Below are 17,804 nucleotides of genomic sequence, written 5' to 3'. Positions count from 1 at the left end.
ACACAGTAGGCAGTGTGGAGAGTAAAACTATATGTGGTTGCCTTATTTCTGTCCCAAGTTTGCAATATTCTTATGCTGCAGGGAAATCCTTTGCCTTTCCTCTTATCAAAGTTAACCTGTTAAATGACTAAACAACAATGACAACAACAAATATTAAATTTGGACATGTGATTAGAAAAAATAAAATGCACTCTTAGGGAGGGGGGGTGATGGAGGGAAGGAGAAATATTTGAACATGTATTTGGGAAACAAGGTATGCCTGCTGTCTTTATTTTTAGTAGAGTCTTGAGATTTACAGTAGGAGGGGAGGTCCACCCAATTTTTTTAAAGGGTTCAAAAATTGCAATATCATTGTGACTTTATTGTTTTCCAGTGATCCTATGCACTCATCCCCTTCCCTTGACCCCCACCCCCCCCAAAAAAGAATTTTACTTGGAAGAGCAAAAAACCTTAATAGATTTCCTACAAAGACTCTCTTGTATAAATGTTCAAATCATTCACATTCTTCATAAATGTTAACATACAACTCTGTTCAGCTTTTCAATGGCTCTCTAATTTATTGCCATCAAGAAAGATATAACATAATGAGATGTATGCTTGCCGAAGGTATTCATCACTTTAATGGAAGGTATCCTAAGTTAGATGTAAATAGAAGAGAGATTGCTTATAGATCATGAAAGCTTCAAGATGCTTCTGTTTGTGAACAGTAATGTCTTGATAACAAGTTCCAGATCTTTATGAGACCTCTTAAGCAAGTTCCATGATTTGAGAGGCAGTGTTTTGTTTTTGTTTTTGTTTTTTCAGAAGTCAAAGAGCTTTATTCCAATGCAACAAACTTTAGGGAGCAATGGTGGGGGCTGGCACTTAATCTTCCTCTCGTCAGCGCCAGTGCCGGCCTCTCCCTGGCCCTTCTTGGCATTCTTCCTCTTGACCCTGCCTGCCCAGCCCCCTCCGTAGGGTGAGCGCAGGGAGAAGTCGATGTGTTTCTGGGAGTCGAGTCGTAATATGAAGGAGGGGGATGTTCACCCCCAGCTTTCGGACCCTGATGTGCCTCTGGCGGATCAACAGTCGCGCGTGGTGGATGGACTTGGCCAGGCCCAGCTTGAAGACCTGCGTCTGCAGGCGCCGCTACAGAAAGTCCTTGATCTTCAGGCCCAGCGGTAATCCAGGTTCATCTTGCCCTCATCCAGGACGCCGATGCGCACCAGCCTCCGGAGCAAGGCATTGCCTTCGAACAGGCTTCGCGTGTCCTTCTAGTCCAGCGTCAGCAGCTCCTGCGCGGCCTCGCGGATCTTGGCCAGCGTGAACTTGATCCGCCACACCTCGCGCTTCTTGCGGAGCCCGTACTCGCTGATCAGCTTCAGCTCCTAGTCAAACCGCGACTTCTCGAAGGGCCGCCGCGGTGTCACGTACGTCTTGCGATACACCTAGGCCTAGCAGGGCGGTCTGGCTCGCGCCTCCCGCACGTTTCAGAACCGGCTGGTAATGCGAGAGGCGGTGTTTTATAATCGAGCAAGCTAGCAATAATTTTTTATTAAGTATTTACTATCTGCCATGTTTGTGCTAAATGCTGAGGATACAAAAAGAGGCAAAAGTCAATCTCTGCCCTCAAGGAGCTTAGAACAAAATGGGGGAGACAACATACAAATGAATATATGCAAAGTGAGCTATAAACAGGATAAATGGGAAATAATTAACTGAAGGAAAGTACTCGAATTAAGAGGGCTTAGGGAAGGTTTCATGTAAAAGGTAGAATCTTAAATGGGATTTTGTTTGTTTCTTTTATTTTTTTTTAATTTTTCTTTTCTTTTCTTTTTCTTTTTCTTTTAAATGTGATTTTAAAGAAATCAGGGAGGTCAGCATTCAGAGTTAGGAGGGAAAGCATGCCAGGAAAGGGGGACAACTAGAGGAAATACTGGGAACCAAGAGATGGAGTGTCTTTTTTGTGGAAAAGCCAGGGGGCCAGTGTCATCAGATTGAAGAGTAAAACACTGGAAATACAGGAAGCAAATAGGTTATGAAGGGCTTTGAATTCTGAAAAACATTTTGTATTTGCTCCTGGAGTCAACAGAATACCTCTGAAGTCCATTGAATATTGGGAAGTGCTTTAGGGAAATGACTTTAGTAGCTGATTGGAGGATGGATTGGAGTGGGGAGAGACTTGAGGTAGACTCACCAGCAAGTTATTGCAATAATCCAGCTATGAGGTGATGAGGGATTGTAGAAGAGTAGTGGCAATGTCAGAGGAGAGAAAGGGATATATTCAAGAGATGTTGCAAAGGTGAAATCAATTGGCTCTGGAGACAGTATGAATATGGTGGGGTGAGAGTGAAAAATCCAGGATGAAGGATGATTTCAGGTTGTAAATTTGAGGGACTAGGAGTATGGAATTATCTTCTACAATAATAGGGAAGGTAGGAGGGCAGAGGGTTGAGGGGGAAAGTTAATGAGTTCATTTTCTAGACATAATGAGTTTAAGATCTCTACTGGACATCCATTTCTAAATTTCTGAAAAGAAGTTAGAAATCCAAGATTCAAGGTCAGCAGAGAGATTGAGGAAGGAAAGATCAATTTGAGAATCATCAGCATAGACATTATAATTAAATCTATGAGAGTTGGTGATATAGATCACCAAATGAAATAGTATCCAGAGATGGAGGAGAAGGCCCAGAACAGAACTGTAAGGGATACCTAGAGTTAGAGGTTGTGATCTGGATGAGCATCCATTAAATGAGAAGGGAGTATCAAGGAGGAAATAGTGATCAACAATGTCAAGAACTCCATAGAGATCACAGATAATGAGGACTGAGAAAAGGCAATTGGATTTGACAACTAAAAGATTGTTAGTAATTTTGGAGAGAGCAGTTTCAGTTGAATGCTAAGGTTAGAAGCCAGATTATAAGGCAGTAAGAAGAGAGCCAGAGGAGAAAAAGTATAGGCACCTATTGTTAATGGCCTTTACAAAGAGTTTATCTACAAAGGGCAGAAGAGATATAGGATAATAATTAGCAGGTATGGAAGAAGCAAGTGAGGATTTTTTTTTCCCAGGATAGGGGAGACCTGGGCATTTTTGTAGGCAGGAAGAAATGAGTCAATATTTAGGGATAGATTGAAATAAGTGAAAGACTTGGGATGACAGAATGCAATCTTTTGGAGATGCAATAGAATGTATAGGGCAGTGGCCTTGTGGTCAGGAAAATCTGGGTTTAAATTCTGCCTCAAATACTTATTAGTATATGACCTTGGGAAATGACTTTACCTTTTGTGCCATATTTTCCTCATCTGTAAAATGAGGGGGTTTTGCTTAGTGGCCTTGTAGGGTCCCTTCTAGCCCTAAATCTATGATCCTATGAATCTGGGTACTTTGACTCCTAATTCATTGATATTTCTACTACAGCATTACTTTCCAGCTAGATGGCATTTTTCAAAGTAATTTGCCATGCTAGGCACCATTAAGGCTTAATGAATAAAAACATCTTAACTTGCTGATCCAGGAATAGTTGTATTTGAAAAATTTGACTCCATGAGACAAAAATCCTTGCTCCCAATGGATGAACCTCTGTTAGTGGAATTCTACATACCACAAGTAAACCAGTAAGAGAGAAATATTTGGATAGAGGAAGCCTTAACAATGTCGTTTGAACCATATCACATAGTCATGCACTTAGGCATGAGATCAGTCCTGACGTTATGGCATGTTTTGCACAATGTGGAAGCTCTCATCTAGTCAAAAACTCACCATGATTGAGGGCAGATGTCTATGTCCTCAAATTCTCCTTCAGGGCCTCTTTATTTAGCGGGATGTCCAATAGCATGCTTTATGCCGCAAATAGCAGTATGTAACAGTCCACAATTACAATTATAGTCATAGAGTAGATCAGAACCAATGTGCCAAATATGGTAATGTTGATATAACATTGAACTTAGAGTCTTGGATGAGAGGTTTCTCAAAATTGTATCAAATCAAAGTTGAATTTAGAAGAAATCTCATCTATTCCCTCATATGGCACCATGCAGAGATGCACATTAAGAGAAAGAAAATCAAATCAGGAAGATGTCCTTTGGAGACACCCAGGTAGTATCAATGAAAAATTCACTAAGTGTAGAGTTTGATTAAACTTTTCATCTGGTAATTAATGAGGAATGAAAATACAGTCTGAAGAGAGAGATTTATGATTTTGTTTTAGTCAAAGAAAGGAAAAAAACATTTATTAAATACTTACTCTGTGCCAGGCACTGTTCTTAGTGCTGAGCATACAAAGGAAGACAAAAAATTGTCCCTACTTTACTCAAATCATGGTCTAATGGTAGAGAAAATACACAAACAACTATGGAAAACAAGCTATACAGGATAAATTAGAGATTGTCTCAGGTCAAAGGTACTAGCATGAAGGGAAATCAGGAAAGGCTTATTATAGAAGGTAATATTTTAAGAATACTTGAAGAAAAAAGCCAAGTTGCCATGAAGCAGGGATGAGGAGGTAGTAGGGATAGCCAGTGAAAATATCTGGAATCTGGAAATATAGTGTCTTATTAGGCCAATAATAAGCTTAACAGCCTCTTTTCCACAAATGAATCAGGTTTTATTAATGGGAATAAAATACACAGAAAAGGTGAAATGAATAAGGTCAAAGATGAGGGAATAGGGAAAAAGACAAGTGGATTATCCCCTAACTATAACAAAAAGTCTATACAATCCTCAAACTCGCTTCCAGCTCAGCTAATTTCAAAGAACCGGGCTTATTAACTCACCACCTGGGGTCTGTAGCTTCAATGGGAAACAGGTATGCAGCCAAGGCCCACAGGACAAACTGCCAGGAAAAGCCTTTCTCTCATCTGCTCCCGCCACCTCACCCAACCAGAAAGAGACTGAGACCGGAAAAAGACTAAGCTCCCCTCAGCAAGCATTTACTCTCTTTCCCCCAAAAGGGGAGGTCCTTCAAACTGCCTGTGGAGAGTGGTTTCTCCTGATGACATCAACAGCATACATCACTCAGGACAGGCCAGCTGTGGCCCATCCCAATCAGTCTGCCAAATTCCATTATTTTACCACATTCCCTCCTTTGTTTCCTCAAGGAACACAGAGTGTTTCCTTGATGAAACAGTAAAAGATAACAAAATAGAATACCCTATGCTAACAAACAATATGTTTATAGCAATATAGAAAAGGGAGAAAGGGGGAATTTTGTCCAGAGGGGTGGTCCCTCATGAACCCACACTTTGACACTGTCTACAGAGGGAGGGCCTTTGCAGAGAATACATATTACAAATGGTGTATATAATAACAGAAGGAAAAAAAACAAAACAAAACAAAACTGTTCATTTAAAGTCTTTGAAATCTTGTCTTCTCTGAGCTAAGATGCCAGTGTCACTGGTTTGTAAAATATATGGAGGGAAATGAGGTATAAGAATCTTGGAAAGGTATGAAAGAGCCAGGTTATGAAATTCTGTAAATTTTAAAGGATTTTATATTTGATAGTTGAAATAATTAGCCATAGAAATTTATTGAATTATGGTGATAACATGATCATGTCTTCACTTCAGGAAGATCACTTTGAGAGCTGAGTGAAAGATAGATTGGGGTGGGAAAAGACTTGATGGAGGGAGAAAAACAAGTTTTGCAGTAGTTGTAAGGTGAAGTGATGAAAGTTTGTATCAAATTGGTAGCAGTTTCAAAGGAGAGAAGGGAGTATAAACAAGAATTGTTAGTAAACATAGAATTTATAAGATTGGCAACAAATTGGAGACTTGGGGGTGCATGGGAATGAGAAAGAGTGAAGAGCTGAAGATGACATCAAGGTTTCAAACTTGGGTGACTGGGGGGATAGTGTGATCCTTAAAAGTAGAAGGGAATTTTGAAAGGAGAGAGTGTTTAGGGTAGAAGATAGAGTTCAGTTTTGGACATGTTGAGTTTAAGATGTTTATAGGACATCCAGTTTAAGATGTACAGTAGGTACTTTGGAATGTGATACTGGGAATCAGGAGAGAGGCTAGGGCTGAATAAATAGATCTGAGAATTATATCTATCTAGATATATTTTTGAAGAAGAGAAAATGAAAAAATATATACTGAACTTATAATTAGATCTGGGTTCAAGTTTTGCTGTTCCTATTTATTAAGAAGCATCACTAATCAAGTCAACTATGAATTACTATTTCTTCCTTTGTAAGATAGGAACAGATGCCCTATTGACCTCACAAGGATTATTGAATCAGATGAGATTATGATTATGGACATGCTTTTTAATAAATCATTCAATAAACCTTTATTCAGCATCTATTCTGTGTCATGAACTAGATTCTTGGGATACAAAGACAAAAATGGAACAGTCCCTGTCCTCAAAGAGCTTCTATTTTATCAGGAGATGACATACATATAAATATTCATTCAAAATATATAGCAATAAAGTATTGAACCAGTGATTTCTACTTTGGGTTTCTCCTCCTTCCTCCATCATTCAGCAGTCTCTTTCTTTGCAGTTCATTCTATTCATGTCTACCACCTTATCAAATTCCTTATAGCTGTTGTCTATAGAACCTGAGGTCATTCCTCTTCCTTCCTTCTTCTATGAACCCCATACCTGGCTTACAATTTTTCTCTCCTTCTCAATTACTGTCCTCATACTGCAGGATTTCAACATACATATTAATTGTCTTTCAAATACTCAATTCCACAACCTATTCACCTCCCATGAGCTACCCCACAATCCAACCTCAAACACCCACAAAGATGGTCATACACTTGATCTTGGCATCATCCACCCATGAAAATGCTACCTTTAGAATCAAGTATTCTGAACTGCCCTTATCCATCCATAATCTTTTGCATTTCACTTTCCCCGCTGCCTCATTCCAATCTTCTAGGATTCCTATTCTTGGGACATTCTCCTCCTCCATTCTGACTACTGACCTCCCTAGGTCCTTTTAAATACAGACAAAATGCCTGGAGCCACAAGATGGAATGTTTTGCTTTTGGAACAGTCAGGACACCAGTGTCACTGGATCAAAGAGGACATGTTGGGGAGTAAGGTGTAAGAAGACTGGAAAGGTAGGACAAAGCAAAACAAATGCTTTTTTGTCCTCAAGGAGTTTGCATTCTAGTGGGAGAAACATGTTTCATATGAGACAGCATGACAGTGGGAAAAGTGCTAGATTTGGAGATATAACCGAGGTTCAAATTCTAGCTTTATCACTTACCAACTATGTTACTTGTCCTTTCTGCTTCTGAGTTTCATCTTTTCTCTAATGTGGGAATTGAACTCAATCATCTCTATGGTCTTTTCTAGCTCTGTATCTACAATCTTATGAACACAAAAAACCTCAGAGAGGTGACTAACTGGTCAAAGTTACACAGTCAATTAGGTAGCAAAACTAAGATTTGAACCTAGATCTTTTAACTATAAAGTACACTGTATTTCCACTGTATTATAAAATGTCCCCCAAGTGTCATTTCCATTAAAAAACCCACTGTTTATAGAGAACTCTTTCTCTTCAGAACAACCCTATAAGAAAGGTAAGAGATTCTGTAGAGCCAGTGGAGAGAACTCTGAATCAGAAGACCTGGATTCAAATATCAGTTCTGACACTTTTCTTTGTAACCTCGGGTAAGCCACTTAATTTTCTTGGACCTCAGGCTATTAGGATCATAGAATAAGTTTGGAGGTGGAAAAGACATTATATGCCATCAAGTCCAGAGTCCAAATCCTTTTTTGAAAAATTTTAACAGATGAGGAAAATAGGGCTGTGATAAATTATGTGAATTGCCTAGGGTTAATTTATACATAGAAAGTGCTTGTCACTAAGTGTAGTGAGCTAGTAAATGTCTGAAGTAGGATTTGAACTTAGATGTTCTGGGCTAACTTCAAGCCCAATTCTTGAAGCCACTAGCAGCTTCTATAACTGTACTATTGGGGTGTAGGACTAGATGGTTCCTAATATTTCTGCCAAGTCTAGATCAATTATCTCATAGTGTTATTTTCCTTATTATATTGATGAGAAAACTAATCTCAATGGAGTTTATTACTTATCCACCAGATATTTACACACACACACACACAAAAATCATTGTAAAAGGACAGCTGGTAAGTGGAGTTGCTAATGAGATATGGGTCTCAAATTATTTTTCAGGAATTGTACCACATTGCCTGTTACTAAACATTGCCATGCCTTTACACTATCAGTCTTTCCATGCCTGAAATGCCATTCTATTTCAATTCCTCCTGGAAGAAACCCTCTCTTCCTTCAAGATCAAATGGAAGCATCACCTTCCTCATAAAGCTTTTCCTCATCCTAGTTGTTAATGTCTTTCCTCTAGATTATTTAACTGCCTTGTATTTATCTTCTTTATATTTATTCAATTTGGACTTATATATGTTCTTGCTGTCTTCCTCATCAGGATGTAAGCTTCCTCTGAGTAGAGAATGTTTCTATTTTTGTTTTTCTAGTATTTTGTATCTCCAGTGCCTAGCATAGTACATGTTACCTAGCAAGTGCTTGTTTGTTTGCTTGATGTATATGGGGGTTCATGGTCAAATATAACATCAACAACCTGGTTTAAAGGCCGCTTATACAGGTGCTGATCAAACCTCAAGGCTTCCAAAAGTGACTTTGTGTTCCCTGATGGATGAATCTTGTGACTTTCGTCTCCTCTCCTTTTCAGATGGAAGTAGAATTTTCTATTTGAAAATAGGCCATTCTCATCTTCTCATTGCCTCTGTCCTTTTTGACAAACTTCCTATCTCCCCTTCAGGGAATGGAAAACATTTTAGGACTTTCATTTTCAAACTCCGCTGGGGACCTTGGTATGTCTGCTGTTGTTCTCTATTTCAGTGCACTTTAAATAGTTAAAATATTGACAAGAGAAGATGTTATGTTAGAGTTTAAATCAGTTTGACTCAGAATCTGGGTTTTGCTGAAGCCCCTTCAGAATTCCATTGTGAACTTAGTTTCTTATGTCATGATTCTTCAGAAAGAGAATAAAAATACACAACTAGAAGAATATTGATTAAAAAGGCTGCATATTGTGCTGGGAAGGGCACTGGATTTTGGAGTCAGCAGACCTCTTTCAGCCTCAGTTTCCTTTTTCATATTTTTGTTTGCCATCTATGTAATTCCATCACTGTTAGGAAACCTCCCCTACCAATGCAAAGACATAACCTATTGAATGATTTATAATAAAATATAATAAAAAATGGTGTATCTTCAGTAGTTATGTATGTCTTAAATGATTCCATTGTATTTTGATCTTAGCAAAATCTACTGACTAGTCTTGTATCAATAATTCCTTCATACCTGGGATTTAACATTCATATATTTTCCTCCTATATCCACCATGAAAAGGAAGGTTATATCATTTTACTTGTGGCATTTCCATATATTTATGGGTTTTGTACATTTATGTTTCTCTCTATGTATGTGTATTCCATACACTTTTAATTTTTGTAAAGCAAAATATTTGCTTTAGTGTACTTGAGTAATAGGAAATGCAAGTATTATAATAATCATTTTACAGATAAAAAAACACCCAAGTTTCTGAGAAATTGGGTAACTAATCCAAGATCACACAGCTAATCATTGTATGAGGCATCATTCAAACCCAGCTCTCTGGACTCCAAGTATTCTCTCCTAGCTATGTTCTTCAAAACCATTATGGTTCTGGTGCTCTGGTCACCTATAGGCACCCAATAAGTTTTTTTTTTTATTGCTTCTAAAGGGTAAAGTCATGTCTGGGGAAGTTAATGTTGAAGAATAGAGCACTAGCTGCAATGAGATAGAAGACAGTATGATGCAGTTTGGCTCAATGTGGCTTCTGTATCTGCCCCTGCCCTCCAGTGTGTCCCTATGGGACCTTGTTTATTTAGGCCCACATACTGGTAAAGAGATGCCACGTAGCAATTCTCCAGTTCCTTTAGAGGAAGGGAGTTTCTTCTCTCTCTTCTACCCAGATGTTGCCATCCTCTTTCCTTTCTTCCCCTGGGGGTTGGAGGTAGTCAGAACCACTGAATATTTTCTATCTCAAAAAGAATATCAGATGATGATATTCTTTAACCAGCATGGCTTATTTTTGTTTACATGCATTCATATGTTTAGCTTCCATATCTAGGGCCATATTTAAAAATAATTCTCTTCTACTAAGTTTTCTCAGTTAATTTCCTGGTTGCTTAAGAATATTTGGCAGTTTTTCCTGCTCTCAAAAAGCTAGTAAATTCCTGGTGCTCAGTTTTGCTGGGCTCTTAAAATTTATTATCATGATTTTTAGATGTTCTTTCTGTCCTATTTTTATGTCAATATTGCATTTACTTTCCCATCACTAATACTCCTTGCTACATTCTGCTTGGTGTATCACTGCTGGGGCCAATAAAAGGCATTCTTTTGCTAACAGATCCCACTCCCCAGCAACGAAAATAAAGCTGCCTAAATGGAAGAAGGATTCATAACTAAAAAGAACAGTCTTCTGTGTAAGATTTCCCAGTGAGGGGCTTATTAAATGACCAGTTTTGCTATAGCGAGTCATGCTAGATAGAAGATTGCTAGTCAGGGGAGAAGAAAGTTGAGCTGCATTTTGGCATGACCAAATCATTAGCTTGGCAATACACTTTTATGAGTATAGAGTGAAAGATTCTACACTCTTTTAGTCTAAACATCACTTTGAGCTCTAGTGCCATAAATAGACATGAGTCTTTTCAAAGGTGGGGTCTAAAGAAGACCTAGGCAATCTTATTAGCTGAAGCAAAAAAATATCCTATTTAACCAATAGTTGTAATAAGCATTTGGTTTTTTGTTTGTTTGTTTGTTTGTTTTGGTTTGGTTTTTTGTAAGGCAATTGGGGTTAAGTGACTTGCCCAGGGTCACACAGCCAGTAAGTGTTAAGTGTCTGAGGCTGGATTTGAACTCAGGTCCTCCTGAATACAGGGCCAGTACTCTATCCACTGTGCCATCTAGCTGCCCCATAAGCATTTATTTTTGAAACAAATATCTACAAAATTTCTTAGTTTAACCAACTCACCATTTGGAAGGTATCGAAAGTCAAGATTATCAAATTTTGTCCTTTTTAGTACTGAGTAGCACAGGAAACAATGAGCGCAGATGCACTTGACCTGGATCTCTTTCATCATCAAGATTAAAATATCATTTTGGAAATTATCTCACAAATTGTATAGTAAAATATATGCCTGAAAATTAATCCCTTCAACTCAATTCAACAAGTATTTTGGAATGAAAGGATTTGGGTTCACACACTAGCTCTTTCACTTATTAATAGTATGATTTTGGGCAAAGCATTTAATTTTATTAGTCTTCAGTTACCTCATCTATAAAACAACAACATTACAACAGATGAATTGGAAGGTCGTCAGTATTTATTGAGTTTATTGAGTGATTGTTATGGTCATACCTGTGATTTAGGGAAATCGTTTTGAGAATAGTGAATGGAAAGAATTGGCATGAAAAGAGACTTCAGATAAGGAAATTAATTAGGATGCTATTTCAGTAGTACATGTGAGAGGACTGAGGCCTTGAAGTAGGTGGCTGTGTGAATAGAGGAAAAGACAAAAGATTCTTATCAGATAAAGGAAATTCCGTTTTTTATCAGAGAAATAGAGTACCTCTGGGACAGACAGACAGAGAGACAGACACAGTCAGACACAGACACAGAACGACAGAGACAGAGTCTAGGGGCACCCACAGTAAGTGAGCTAGTGAGTATTACATGGATTCAGATCCCACCAAAGAGATTGAGAACAAAAGTCAAATGTGTAGGAGAAGAATAAAAGAGAACAGAATCATGAAAACCCAGAGAGGAGAGATTGATTATTCAGGAGGACAGGATTATCAATAGTATCAAAAGCTGTACATATGTTAAAAGGACAAGGAATTAGACAACACAGTCAAATTTGTCAATTAAGAGATCACTGAAGGGCAGCTAGATGGTGCAGTGGATAGAGCACCGGCCCTGGATTCAGGAGTACCTGAGTTCAAATCCGACCTCAGACACTTAACACTTACTAGCTGTGTGACCCTGGGCAAGTCACTTAACCCCAATTGCCTCACCAAAAAAAAAAAAAAAAAAAAAAAAAGGTCACTGGGAAGGAGTTTAAAAGAGAGTGAGAAGAGAAGAGGAGATATTTACCATAAATGGCTTTTAAAGTAATTTAGCTGAGAACGGGATGAGGGATACAGTATGTTAGTTGGTAGACATAGTAGGATATGGTAAGTTTGTTTAGTTTTGTTTTTTAAAGTAGGAGAAACTTCAACATATTTGTTGGTAGGAGTGAGAGAACCAGTATGAATGGAAGGATTAAAGATTGTAGAAAATTGCGGGATGATGTTAAGAGCAATATAATAGAGAAGATAAGAAGAGATGTGATCAAGGGTCCATGTAAAAGGGTTGACCCTGCCAAGCACAGAGACATCATCAGAGATGTGAAGGAGGGTATGGTAAGGGCAGTGTATGACAGATATGAGACGAAGAAGACAAGACAAGGAGCTCTCTATAAAGAGCCCCAATTTTTTTCTACTAAGTGTGATTTAAGGTCTGAGTAGTGATATGGAAACCCTCAAGAGAGAAGAAAAGATGTGGAATAGCAACTGGAGCATATGCAAGTGAAAAATTATTTAGGGATGAGCAGTAGGATTTCCTTTTTGCAGTGACGGCTCTGTTTAGATTGACTAGCATAAATATGTAGTGGACGTAGCCAATGTGGTTTCATAATTTACTCCAGTTCCATTCAGGAGAACATTAGTATGTTCATAGGCAGCAGATGATAACAGTATTCCAGGGTTGAGGTTTGGCAAGGATTGGTCAGTGATAGGACAAAGGAAAAAGGCATTAGGTGTAGAGGATTGTGTGCACTTAAGCTGTTTCATCAAAGGGGCAAGAATGGTAAGGGAGAAAAGTATCATTTAAATATTATTGATGTCTTGATACAGTACTAAGGAGTGGAGGAAATGGATGCCATGATGACGGGTAAGAGTATGTTTTGGAAGAGTGACTCAAATGGAGAGATGGAAAGACAAAATATTATGATCAGATAAAGGAAATTCAGTTTTTGATCAGAGAAATAGAATACCTGTGGATCATAATAAGTTATAACCATCCCTATGTGTAGCTGAGATGGAGTAGAAGAGCAGTATAAGGGATTTACTCAGATTGAGAAAATGGGAAGCTAGGGTATTTGAGGAAACATCAATATGTATGTTGAAATTCACTAAAAGGGGGAAGGAATTGTCTTAGAAAAGAATACTATGAGTAAAGCGCTGAACTATTGGGGAAAGGAGGGAGAGAGACTGTTGGCCAAAATGGCTGAGTAAAAGTAGGAAAAACACTTAGCTTCTCAAAACTACTCCAAAAAACAAACAAGCAGGAAAAAAACCTGAAATCTGGACCAGATTGAATAATAATCAGGTAATCCAAGGAGAAACTACACTGACTACTTCCAGCCCTACCCACCCACCACCTGCTCCCCCCCCCCCAAAAAAAAAGAAAAACAAAGATGCCATAAAGCAATAGGAAAGGGGACAGCTAGCCAAGCCAGTTTCAGAGCAGGCAAAGAAACCAAGCTTTTCAGAACAACCAGTGACAAGGGGAAAAAACCAAAAACAAAAAGTACACAGGATTGTGTGTCTGGAGACAGAAAGAGCAGAGGCCTCCTGAGAAAACCTCAGGAAAGTAACAAAGTTGTAAGGTAAGGACCTTGGAAGCTGTGAGGAACTGCAGCAACTAGAGAAACAGAAAAGCTCTGAATGGGATAGCTCAGGGACTCTGAGACCTTTGGATTTTCTCCTGAGGTGCTGTAGAGAGTCCTAAATATCTAAAACTCTGAACTTCAAAAATGACAGAGGAAGGGAAGTAGAATTCAATGAAGAAACCCAGGGAACACAGAGAGATTAACCAGGACTCCAAACCTAAAAGCATCAGCAGGGCTGCAGACTGGATTTGGCATAAAGCCCCAGTTCAGGAAATAAAGCTTGAGAGATGAGTAAATTAAAGAAAATATCAACCATTATAAACTTTTAGATACAGGGAAGCACGGCAAGATTTACATAAATTGATGCAAAGTGAACTCAGCAGAGTCAAGAAAACAATATATGCAATAACAGCAATCATATAAGTGAAAAGGACAACCAAAAATTACAATTGAAAAATTTATAAAGAACAAACTTTTCTACAAAGAAGAGATATGAGAAGATATTTCCTCACACTATTTTGCCAGCCTGCAGTGGGAGGTACACAGATGGGAATCTTTGGATATAGTGTCATATTTTTCTTTTCTTTTTTTTTTTTGCAGGGCAATGAGGGTTAAGTGACTTGCCCAGGGTCACACAGCTAGTAAGTGTCAAGTGTCTGAGGCTGGATTTGAACTCAGGTCCTCCTGAATCCAGGGCCGGTGCTCTATCCACTGAGCCACCTAGCTGCCCCAAGTGTCATATTTTTCAATCTATTGGCTGGTTTTGTGGAAATATTTTCTTTCTTCTTAAAAAAAAAAAAAACCTGAAGGGCAGCTAGATGGCGCAATGAATGGGTCACCAACCCAGGATTCAGGAGGACCTGAGTTCAGGTCCACCCTCAGATACTTGACACTGGTTTTGTGACCCTGAGCAAGTCACTTAACCCTTATTGCCCCATAAAGAAGAAAAAAAACAACCAAAAAACCCAAAAACAAATAAATAAAAAAACTGGATTTGAAAGATGATGTTCAGAATAAGGAGGGGACCTGATAGGTGGGTAGAGGAAGGGGATAAGCATTTTTATAGTGAATATTATGCACCAAGAACTATGCTAAGCAATCTTTAGAAACATAGCAAAACAAAGAAACAAACGTATTATCTCATTTGTTCCTTACAACAACACTGAGAGGTAGGTGTTATTATACTCATTTTTCAGATGAGGAAACTAAAGCAAACAGGTTAAATGACATACTTAGTGTCATGCAACTAATAAGTGTCTAAGGATAAATTTCAACTCGAGAATTCCTGACTATATACTCTATACTCTATCCACTGTGCCATAAGCTGTTTCACAGTGTCACAGGTAAAAGACTGATAAAAATCTATAAAAATTAGTGTAGATACAAAGATAAGGGCAACTAGGTGGCACATTAGAGGTCCAGACCTGGAATCACGAAGACTCCTTTTCCTGAGTTAAAATATGGCCTCAGACACATAGGAGCTATGTTTACCTCAGTTTCCTCCCATGTAAAATGAGCTGGAAAAGATAATGGCAAACTACTCTGTAATCTTTGCCAAGAAAACCCTAATTAGGGGCATGAAGAATCAAAGGTGACTGCAAAATGAGTAAACAACAACACAGATATCCCCAAAAGAGAGTAACTGTAACAACTTCAAGCATTAATTCATTTTGTGTGTTTTTATGTTCAGAACACACACATATTTGTTATTATTTAGTCATAAACTTATACATATATGTAAATATGCATATCATAATTGTATGTGTGTGTGTGTGTGTGTAGATAAATAGGTAGGTTGGTAGATGGACAGACAGACAGATAGATAAAATTATCACCCAAACCAAAACCTATTGGTTATTACATACCTATAGTCAGGCATTCTCTCTCCTTTCTCTTCTCTCTCTCTCTCTCTCTCTCTCTCTCTCTCTCTCTCTCTCTCTCTCTCTTTAGGATAAGTCCAACTATTGGAATTTAATTACCAATAGCTTTTGGGTTGGGTTACAATTTGGATTCCCTGAACCTCACAGGAGGAGAGGTTGCTAGGTGATGACAATAGAGAATCATGAAGTGGCAGTGGGAAGCAAGTAAAATTCCAACTCTCCCACCACACCCAGCAAATGTTTATGGGGGAGGGAAGTGAGAATATGAATTAAAGTGTCACCACTACCAGACGGGGTGTAGAGGAATGCAATCTTATCAGGAGGGAGCCAGGTTTCATTAAGTGCCAGAAGACGGAATAAGCAAAAAAGGACAAAGTTTAAGATGAATATACTTTTGTTTATCATAGAGCAGACATTCTATAGAGCACAGTAGAAAGCCTGAATATATCTGGAGTGAGACTTTGAGAAGGTGTGGAGAAGTAAGAGGGGTGAGAATAAGTGAGCAGATAGCTTTGGTGGGCTTTTCAAGGGGAGGGGTTATTGGCAGTTAGGGGTTCAGCACAAGAAGGATGAGAAAGGATAGGAGGTGATGGAAGAAAGTTAACCACTGGGGGACTGTATTCTTGCAGAGTACCATTGAGGTCTGATGATGAAGGCAGATAATTAGGAGGTTCAGTGTCTAGTTTTGAGCTGAAATAGCTAGCCTTTAATGACTATAGCTACCTTATTGCTGTGAATTGGGGTAAAATTTGCACCCCAATTTCCTTGTGTGCTTGGACCAGTCAGAAAGTCTTGTAAGGTGCTAAGAGGTGGTTTCTGCCTGTGTTTGAACTATTCATAGTAGTTGCCTGAGGGGGAAAGATGTTGAATTAATTGTAGAAGTAAATTATACCCATAATACCTAAGGATAGGTTTATTGTAAACACCAAAGCTTTGTCTCTTGGTTTTTAACTTTCCAAAATGCCAGAGAACAACCTTTTGCTTATTTCTATAGAAACTGGTCCTGTTCCTAATACTGTTACATTTTTTCTCAATTCATTGAACTAAGAGTACTTAAACAGAGGACCCAATTTATATGATATCTTCCTTCTCCTAAGTAGTGGCATTGGGGGAAGATAGCAGGTGTGCAACTAATTTGATGCCAAAACATAGTGTACAGTCATACTTATTAGCAACTCCCAATACTTGGATCTTGCTTAAATGGGGCCAGCCAATCTAGAAAACAATTGATAATTATGCCATGAAAGTGAGGAAAATGCCCATATGCCTTGTCCAAAAGATTCCACTGTCAGGCACATTGACAAAGCAAGTCAATGATAAAAAAGAAATATATATGTGTATGTGTGTAAAAAACAAAATATTTTTCCAAGTACTTTTGTAGTAGCAAAGAACTAGAAAGAAAGTACATGTCAATGTAGGGGGAACAAATTGAAGTTAAGCTAAAATAAAGGAATATTTTTGTGCTATAAAAAGAATGATTATAATGAATAGAGAGAAACATGGAAAGATGTAAAATGTTGAAATGTAAAAGTAACTCATCAAGAAAAACAATATATGTAATGATTACAACATATAAATAAAAAGAACTATAACCAAGCAATCAAAACTGAATACTGTGAAATTATAATGAATATGATTGGACCAAAAGAATAGATACAAAGAAGGCACAGTCTTACTTTCTTTTGTCTCTCAAGGATGCAATAGAGATGGATATATTCGCAAATGTATGTGATTTAAAAATAAAAGATATTCATAAAAATTTATTTTAAAAGCCTAGAAATTCAAACAGCTTATTACTTTAGTCACATGAGCCAGTTAAATGAGAAAAAAATCACATGCTATAACCATTTATATGACTAAAAAAATAACGTATGTAGATACTTCATAAGTTGAGATTCCTTCTTTTTTTTTTTTTTTTTTTTGCGGGGCAATGGGGGTTAAGTGACTTGCCCAGGGTCACACAGCTAGTAAGTGTCAAGTGTCTGAGGCCAGATTTGAACTCAGGTCCTCCTGAATCAGGGCCGGTGCTTTATCCACTGTGCCATCTAGCTGCCCCGAGATTCCTTCTTTTTCATGGTAGGGTTGTGGAAATTATTTTTTCTCTCTTTTTTTTTTTTTCTTGTTTGTCTTTGCTTTTCTCTCATTGGTATCTGTGCTCATGACCTTGTCTGCTTTTGTTTCTCTCTGGGTTCTTGCTTGGCTTTGTCAAACTGTCCCATAACTCATGAGGCCCCTTAGTT

General features: G+C 38.2%; 1 pseudogene; it reads right to left on the bottom strand.

Moving 5' to 3' along the window:
• Positions 1–800: 800 nt before the first annotated feature.
• LOC122755021 overlaps positions 801–17,804 on the bottom strand; it is a 43,900-nt pseudogene continuing 26,896 nt past the window's right edge.

Source organism: Dromiciops gliroides, chromosome 4, assembly GCF_019393635.1.
Source record: "Dromiciops gliroides isolate mDroGli1 chromosome 4, mDroGli1.pri, whole genome shotgun sequence".
NCBI classification, from domain to species: Eukaryota; Metazoa; Chordata; class Mammalia; order Microbiotheria; family Microbiotheriidae; genus Dromiciops; species Dromiciops gliroides.
The sequence above is the reverse complement of the archived record's forward strand: the minus strand, read 5'-3'. Positions and strand labels throughout refer to the sequence as shown.